The sequence below is a fragment of the Anser brachyrhynchus genome (assembly GCF_964034855.1).
Source record: "Anser brachyrhynchus genome assembly, contig: SCAFFOLD_227, whole genome shotgun sequence".
Classification (NCBI taxonomy): domain Eukaryota; kingdom Metazoa; phylum Chordata; class Aves; order Anseriformes; family Anatidae; genus Anser; species Anser brachyrhynchus.
Genome location: NW_027663574.1, coordinates 172,019 through 181,063, shown reverse-complemented (window position 1 = coordinate 181,063; position 9,045 = coordinate 172,019). Strand labels below are relative to the sequence as shown.

The window sequence follows — 9,045 nt, the reverse complement described above, 5'->3', positions numbered from 1 at the left end:
GTGCAGTGAATCCAGTGAGTGCACTGGCACCACTGGGGATGCAGTGCAGTGAGTCCAGAGAGTGCACTGGCACCACTGGGGATGCAGTGCAGTGAGTCCAGAGAGTGCACTGGCACCACTGGGGATGCACAGCAGTGAGTCCAGAGAGTGAACTGTCACTACTGGGGATGCAGTGCAGTGAGTCCAGAGAGTGCACTGGCACCACTGGGGATGCAGTGCAGTGAGTCCTGAGAGTGCACTGGCACCACTGGGGATGCAGTACAGTGAGTCCAGAGAGTGCACTGGCACCACTGGGGATGCACTGCAGTGAGTCCAGAGAGTGTACTGGCACCACTGGGGATGCACTGAAGTGAGTCCAGAGAGTGCACTGGCACCACTGAGAATGCACTTCAGTGAGTCCAGAGAGTGCACTGGCACCACTGGGGATGCACTGCAGTGAGTCCAGAGAGTGCACTAGCACCACTGGGGATGCAGTGCAGTGAGTCCAGAGAGTGCGCTGGAACCACTGGGGATGCAGTGCAGTGAGTCCAGAGAGTGCACTGGCAGCACTGGGGATGCAGTGCAGTGAGTCCAGAGAGTGCACTGGCACCAGTGGGGATGCACTGCAGTGAGTCCAGTGAGTGTACTGGCACCACTGGGGATGCAGTGCAGTGAGTCCAGAGAGTGCACTGGCACCACTGGGGAAGCAGTGCAGTGAGTCCAGAGAGTGCAGTGGCACCACTAGGGATGCAGTGCAGTGAGTCCAGAGAGTGCGCTGGCAGCACTGGGGATGCAGTGCAGTGAGTCCAGAGAGTGCACTGGCACCACTGGGGATGCAGTTCAGTGAGTCCAGAGAGTGCACTGGCACCACTGGGGATGCAGTGCAGTGAGTCCAGAGAGTGCACTGGCACCACTGAGAATGCAATTCAGTGAGTCCAGAGAGTGCACTGGCACCACTGGGGATGCAGTGCAGTGAGTCCAGAGAGTGCACTGGCACCACTGGGGATGCACTGCAGTGAGCCCAGAGAGTGCACTGGCACCAGTGGGGATGCACTGCAGTGAGTCTAGTGAGTGCACTGGCACCACTGGGGAAGCAGTGCAGTGAGTCCAGAGAGTGCAGAGGCACCACTGGTGATGCAGTTTAGTGAGTCCAGAGAGTGCACTGGCACCACTGGGGATGCAGTGCAGTGAGTCCAGTGAGTGTACTGGCACCACTGGGGATGCACTGCAGTGAGTCCAGAGAGTGCACTGGCACCACTGAAAATGAACTTCAGTGAGTCCAGAGAGTGCACTGGCACCACTGGGGATGCACTTCAGTGAGTCCAGAGAGTGCACTGGCACCACTGGGGATGCAGTGCTGTGACTCCAGAGAGTGCACTGGCACCACTGGGGATGCAGTGTAGTGAGTCCAGAGAGTGCACTGGCACCACTGGGGATGCGGTGCAGTGAGTCCAGAGAGTGCACTGGCACCACTGGGGAAGCAGTGCAGTTACTCCAGAGACTGCACTGGCACCACTGGGGATGCAGTGCAGTGAGTCCAGAGAGTGCACTGGCACCACTGGGCATGCACTGCAGTGAGTCCAGAGAGTGCACTGTCACCACTGGGGATGCACTGCAGTGAGTCCAGAGAGTGCACTGTCACCACTGGGGATGCAGTGCAGTGAGTCCACAGAGTGCACTGGCACCACTGGGGATGCAGTGCAGTGAGTCCAGAGAGTGCACTGGCACCACTGGGGATGCACTGCAGTGAATCCAGTGAGTGCACTGGCACCACTGGGGATACAGTGCAGTGAGTCCAGAGAGTGCACTGGCACCACTGGGGATGCAGTGCAGTGAGTCCAGAGAGTGCACTGGCACCACAGATGATGCAGTACAGTGAGTCCAGTGAGTGCACTGGCACCACTGGGTATGTAGTGCAGTGACTCGAGAGAGTGCACTTGCACCACTGGGGATGCAGTGCAGTGAGTCCAGAGAGTGCACTGGCACCACTGGGGATGCACTGCAGTGAGTCCAGAGAGTGCACTGGCACCACTGGGGATGCAGTGCAGTGAGTCCAGAGAGTGCACTGGCACCACTGGGGATGCACTGCAGTGAGTCCAGAGATTGCACTGGCACCACTGTGGATGCAGTGCAGTGAGTCCAGAGACTTCACTGGCACCACTGGGAATGCAGAGAAGTGAGTGCAGAGAGTGCACTGGCACCACTGGGGATGCAGTGCAGTGAGTCCAGAGAGTGCACTGGCACCACTGGGGATGCACTGCAGTGAGTCCAGAGAGTGCACTGGCACCACCGAGAATGAACTTCAGTGAGTCCAGAGAGTGCACTGGCACCACTGGGGATGCACTTCAGTGAGTCCAGAGAGTGCACTGGCACCACTGGGGATGCAGTGCTGTGACTCCAGAGAGTGCACTGGCACCACTGGGGATGCAGTGTAGTGAGTCCAGAGAGTGCACTGGCACCACTGGGGATGCGGTGCAGTGAGTCCAGAGAGTGCACTGGCACCACTGGGGAAGCAGTGCAGTTACTCCAGAGACTGCACTGGCACCACTGGGGATGCAGTGCAGTGAGTCCAGAGAGTGCACTGGCACCACTGGGCATGCAGTGCAGTGAGTCCAGAGAGTGCACTGTCACCACTGGGGATGCACTGCAGTGAGTCCAGAGAGTGCACTGTCACCACTGGGGATGCAGTGCAGTGAGTCCACAGAGTGCACTGGCACCACTGGGGATGCAGTGCAGTGAGTCCAGAGAGTGCACTGGCACCACAGATGATGCAGTACAGTGAGTCCAGTGAGTGCACTGGCACCACTGGGTATGTAGTGCAGTGACTCGAGAGAGTGCACTTGCACCACTGGGGATGCAGTGCAGTGAGTCCAGAGAGTGCACTGGCACCACTGGGGATGCACTGCAGTGAGTCCAGAGAGTGCACTGGCACCACTGGGGATGCAGTGCAGTGAGTCCAGAGAGTGCACTGGCACCACTGGGGATGCACTGCAGTGAGTCCAGAGATTGCACTGGCACCACTGTGGATGCAGTGCAGTGAGTCCAGAGACTTCACTGGCACCACTGGGAATGCAGAGAAGTGAGTGCAGAGAGTGCACTGGCACCACTGGGGATGCAGTGCAGTGAGTCCAGAGAGTGCACTGGCACCACTGGGGATGCAGTGCAGTGAGTCCAGAGAGTGCACTGGCACCACTGGAGATGCAGTACAGTGAGTCCAGTGAATGCACTGGAACCACTGGGGATGCAGTGCAGTGAGTCCAGAGAGTGCACTGGCACCACTGGTGATGCAGTACAGTGAGTCCAGTGAGTGCACTGGCACCACTGGGGATGCAGTGCAGTGAGTCCAGAGAGTGCACTGGCGCCACTGGGGATGCAGTGCAGTGAGTCCAGAGAGTGCACTGGCGCCACTGGGTATGCACTGCAGGGAGTCCAGAGAGTGCACTGGCACCACTGGGGATGCACTGCAGTGAGTCTTGAGAGTGCACTGGCACCACTGGGGATGCAGTACAGTGAGTCCAGAGAGTGCACTGGCACCACTGGGGATGCACTGCAGTGAGTCCAGAGATTGCACTGGCACCACTGGGGATGCACTACAGTGAGTCCAGAGATTGCACTGGCACCACTGGGGATGCACTGCAGTGAGTCCAGAGAGTGCACTGGCACCACTGGGGATGCACTGCAGTGAGTCCAGAGAGTGCACTGGCACCACTGGGGATGCACTTCAGTGAGTCCAGAGAGTGCACTGGCACCACTGGTGATGCAGTCCAGTGAGTCCAGAGATTGCACTGACACCACTGGGGATGCGGTGCAGTGAGTCCAGAGAGTGCTCTGGCACCACTGGGGATGCAGTGCAGTGAGTCCAGAGAGTGCACTGGCACCACTGGGGATGCAGTGCAGTGAGTCCAGAGAGTGCACTGGCGCCACTGGGTATGCACTGCAGGGAGTCCAGAGAGTGCACTGGCACCACTGGGGATGCACTGCAGTGAGTCTTGAGAGTGCACTGGCACCACTGGGGATGCAGTACAGTGAGTCCAGAGATTGCACTGACACCACTGGGGATGCGGTGCAGTGAGTCCAGAGAGTGCTCTGGCACCACTGGGGATGCAGTGCAGTGAGTCCAGAGACTGCACTGGCACCACTGGGGATGCACTGCAGTGAGTCCAGAGAGTGCACTGGCACCACTGGGGATGCACTGCAGTGAGTCCAGAGAGTGCACTGGCACCACTGGTGATGCAGTCCAGTGAGTCCAGTGAATGCACTGGCACCACTGGGGATGCTGTGCAGTGAGTGCAGAGAGTGCACTGGCACCACCTGTGATGCAGTACAGTGTGTCCAGTGAGTGCTCTGGCACCACTGGGGATGCAGTGCTGTGACTCCGGAGAGCGCACTGGCACCACTGGGGATGTAGTGTAGTCAGTCCAGTGAGTGCACTGGCACCACTGGGGATGCAGTGCAGTGAGTGCAGAGAGTGCAATGGCACCAATGGGGATGCAGTGCAGTGAGTGCAGAGAGTGCACTTGCACCACTGGGGATGGGTTTCAAGCCAACTGCATTAACCGCTCATGCTTCTTTCTTATGAGACGTTAGTAAACCAATTACATAGCCTTGTCAAGACTAAATCACAGGTAAAAATCCTGTACATCTCATGTGGCCAACCACTCCCAACTAGGATTCCAAGAACCAGGAGGTTCGGTGAAAATAGGGCTAGTGCTATTAGAGGGGTGATTATTAGGGTAAGCCCTAAGCTGTCTTTAATGGAGAAGTATGGGTGGAATGGGATTTTGTCGCAGTCTGATACGATTCCTAGTGGGTTATTTGAGCCTGATTCGTGTAGGAAGGTTAGGTGGACTAGGGTGATTCCTGCAATTAGGAAGGGCAGTAGGAAGTGGATGGCGAAGAATCGGGTTAAGGTTGGATTGTCTACTGAGAATCCTCCTCAGGCTCATTCTACTAGAGTTTGCCCAATGTACGGGATGGCTGAGAATAGGTTGGTGATTACGGTGGCCCCTCAGAATGACATTTGTCCTCATGGTAGGACATACCCTACGAAGGCAGTTGCTATTAGGGTGAGTAGGAGGATTACTCCTGTGTTTCAGGTTTCTTTGTATAGGTAGGAGCCGTAGTAGAGGCCTCGTCCGATGTGTAAGTAGATGCAGATAAAGAAGAGCGAAGCACCGTTGGCGTGGAGGTTGCGGATGAGCCATCCGTACTGGACGTCTCGGCATGTGTGAGCTACTGAGGAGAAGGCGAGTGAAGTGTCTGCGGTGTAGTGTATGGCTAGTAGCAGGCCTGTTAGGATTTGTGTGGCTAAGCAGATGGCTAGAAGGGAGCCGAAGTTTCATCAGGCAGAGATGTTGGAGGGGGCGGGTAGGTCGATTAGGGAGTTGTTGATTATTTTTAGTAGGGGATGGGATTTGCGGATGTTAGGGGCCATTAGTGAGTCTGTGTGTTATTAGGATTATTACCAGGATGGAGAGGGCGAAGGATCCTAGGTAGGCCTTAATTAGCCCTGTGTGTATTGAGGTTGCGGCTTTGCTTGCGGCTACTTGTAGTTCAGCAAGGCCCTCTGGCCCTATTTTTTTGAGTCAGGAGAGGTCGATCAAGTGTAGGGCAATGTTTTGTCCCTTTTCTAGTAGGTTTTTGGAGAAGAATCGGTGTACTAGGGGGTTGAAGTACCCTAATGCAGAGGAGAAGTTTATGAGGGGGTTTGGTTTGGGGTGAGTGAGGGTGTGTGTTATGTTCGATAGTTCTAGGGCTAGGATGATTCCTAGGATTGTTATGAGGATGGCAGCGGTTTTGGTGATAAGGGGTATGGTTATTGGGGGGGTTTTGGTTGGTGTGATGAAAGAGGTAATGATTATTCCTGCTGTAATGCTGCCTAGGGCGAGTCGGGTTAGGGGGGCGGTGATTAGTGGGTTGTTTTCGTTTATTGATACTATTGGGGGGATTCGGGTTTGTCCAGCTTGGACTAGGATGGTTATGCGGATGCTGTAGGTTGCGGTGAATGCTGTGGCTATAAGGGTTAGGAGTAGGGCTCAAGTATTTAGGTATGATGTGTTTAAGCTTTCGATGATGAGGTCTTTTGAGTAGAATCCGGCTAGGAATGGGGTTCCTATCAGCGCCAGGTTTCCGATGGTTAGGCAGGAAGTAGTGACTGGGAGTATTTTCTGTAGGCCTCCTATCTTTCGGATATCTTGTTCTCCGTTTAGGTTGTGGATGATAGACCCTGAGCATAGGAATAGTATGGCTTTAAAGAAGGCATGGGTTGAGATGTGTAGGAAGGCTAGTTGTGGGAGGTTTAGTCCGATAGTGACTATTATTAGTCCTAGTTGGCTGGATGTTGAGAAAGCAATGATTTTTTTGATGTCATTTTGGGTTAGGGCGCATGTGGCAGCGAATAGGGTTGATAGAGCACCTAGGCATAGGCAGGCAGTTAGGGCTGTCTGGTTGGTGGCTAGCAGGGGGTGCATGCGGATGAGCAGGAAGATTCCGGCTACTACTATGGTACTGGAGTGCAGTAGGGCTGATACTGGGGTGGGGCCTTCTATTGCTGCGGGCAGTCATGGGTGGAGTCCAAATTGGGCGGATTTTCCTGCGGCTGCGAGGATTAATCCTATGAGGGGGAGGATTGGGGTTTGGTGGGGGTGTACGGCTTGTTGGATCTCTCAGGTGTTGAATGTTGAAGCTAGTCATGCTATGCTCAGGATCAGTCCGATGTCTCCGATTCGGTTGTAGATTACGGCTCGTAGGGCGGCGGTGTTGGCATCTGCTCGGCCTTGTCATCAGCCGATGAGAAGGAAGGACATGATTCGTACTCCTTCCCAGCCTACGAATAGGAGGAATATGTTGTTTGCGGTTGTTAGGAGGAGTATGGCGACTAGGAATGTCAGTAGGTAGGTGAAAAATTTTGTTACGTATGGCTCTGAGGCCATGTATCATATGGCGAATTGTAGGATTGATCATGTTACAAATAGGGCGATTGGAAGAAATGTTATTGAGTATTGGTCTATTTTTAGGCTCAGGGGGATTTTAAAGTTTATAATGAATTTTCACTCCCAGTGGCAGGTGACAGATTCTACTCCCGAGTAGATGAATGCGGTTGTAGGGGCTAGGCTAATTAGGAATGCGGTTTTAACAGCGCGGGTGGTGGCTTGTGGGGTGTTTTTAAAGTTTTTAAATAGAAATGGCAGGATGATTGGGGTTAGGAGGATTGTCAGCGTGAGTAGTGTGAGGGAGTTGATTAGTAGTGTGGGGTTCACTCCTTTTACTTGGATTTGCACCAAGATGGGTGGTTCCTAAGACCAGTGGATTGCTGTTATCCTTTAAAAGTAAGGGGGCTGAGGTTTTAGGCTCAGATGTAAGAGTTAGCAGCTCTTGTCGGTTAAACCCTCCCCTCGGCAGGTAAGAAGGTTTGAACTTCTATTCTTAGAATCACAGTCTAATGTTTGGTTTAAACTATACTTGCATGAGGGGATTCCGGAGATCAGTTCGGGTTTGAGGATTAGGAGGAATATTGGGATAATGTGGAGTGTTATGAGCAGGTGTTCTCGCGTGGTTGAGTTTTGCATAGATGTGATGTGGGAGGGGATTGAGCCTTGTTGGGTCATTAGTAGTATGAATAAGGTGTAGGAGGCGGTTAGTAGGGTTGCGATTCCTGTTAGGATGATCGTGAAGGCAGATCAGTTGAATAAGGTGATTATAATGGTTAGCTCTGCTATGAGGTTTGTTGTTGGGGGTAAGGCTATGTTTGTTAGATTGGCCAGCAATCATCAGGTAGCTATGAGTGGTAGGAGAGGTTGTAGGCCTCGTGTGAGTAGTAGAATTCGGCTGTGCGTACGTTCATAGTTTGTGTTGGCTAGGCAGAATAGTATGGAGGAAGTTAGTCCATGGGAAATTATTAGGATCATTGCCCCTGAGAATGATCAGTGGGTTTGGATTATTCCTGCGGCGATAACTAGGCCTATGTGGCTAACGGATGAATAAGCGATTAGTGATTTTAGGTCTGTCTGTCGTAGGCAGATTGAGCTAGTCATTAGGGCGCCTCATAGGGCCAGGGTTAGGAAGGGGTAGTGCAGGAGGTTGGACAGTGGGCCCATAAATAGAGTGACTCGTATAATTCCGTATCCTCCTAGCTTTAGTAGTAGGGCGGCGAGGAGTATTGAGCCTGCGATGGGTGCTTCTACGTGGGCTTTTGGCAGTCAGAGGTGTAGGCCGTATAGTGGGGCTTTTACTATGAATGCTATGAGCAGTGCTAGACCTGATAGTATTCCTGTCCATGAGGTGGATAGGGTTGGGTGGGTTAGTTGTAGGGTTGGCAGGTGCAGGGTGCCAATTTTCACGTATAGGTGTATGATTGTGATTAGCAGGGGTAGAGAGCTTACTAGCGTGTAGAATAGCAGGTAGATGCCAGCGCTTAGGCGTTCTGGTTGGTTCCCCCATCGGGTGATTAAGATTAGGGTGGGAATGAGGGTTGCTTCAAATGAGATGTAAAATAGTGCTAGTTCTGTGGTGGAAAAGGCTAGTAGGATGAATGGCTGGACTGCGACTAAGGTTGAGATAAAGATTCGTTTGCGTTGTAGGGGTTCTTGTTGCAGGTGGTTTTGGCTTGCTATGATTATGAGTGGGAGTAGTCAGCAGGATAGTACTAGGAGGGGGGATGAGATTTGGTCAATTCCTGTTCAGTTGGATAAAAATTTGTAGGGGTAGTAGGTTGGGATTAATCGCTGTAGGCTTAGGGCAGCGATTAGGAGGCTGTATAAGGTGGTGTTAGTCCATAGAAATTTTGGTGGAGACAGCAGGGCTGTTGGAAGAAGTATGATTGTGGGTAGGATGATTTTTAGCATTGCAGGAGGTTTAGGTTGTGTAGATGGTCGGAGCCATGTGTGCGGGTGGAGGCTACTAGGATGGCCAGGCCTGTGCCCGCCTCACACGCTGAGAAGGTTAGCATGAGAATTGGTACCATGGTGAATGAGGAGACTTGGTTTTCGATGGATCATATTGATAGGCCTACGAATATCGATAATATTATGCTTTCAAGGCGTAGTAGGGCGGATACTAGGTGGGTTC

The 9,045-nt window shown here is 53.0% G+C and overlaps 1 long non-coding RNA gene across 1 annotated transcript in view; it reads left to right on the top strand.

Annotated features, from left to right (window-relative positions):
• The first annotated feature begins 5,686 nt into the window (after nucleotides 1-5,686).
• The window catches only part of LOC308187226, a 67,524-nt gene continuing 64,165 nt past the window's right edge, over nucleotides 5,687-9,045 (top strand). The window contains exon 1 of the long non-coding RNA XR_013944537.1: nucleotides 5,687-7,581. This is a non-coding gene — a long non-coding RNA (uncharacterized lncRNA). The remainder of the gene's footprint in view (nucleotides 7,582-9,045) is intronic.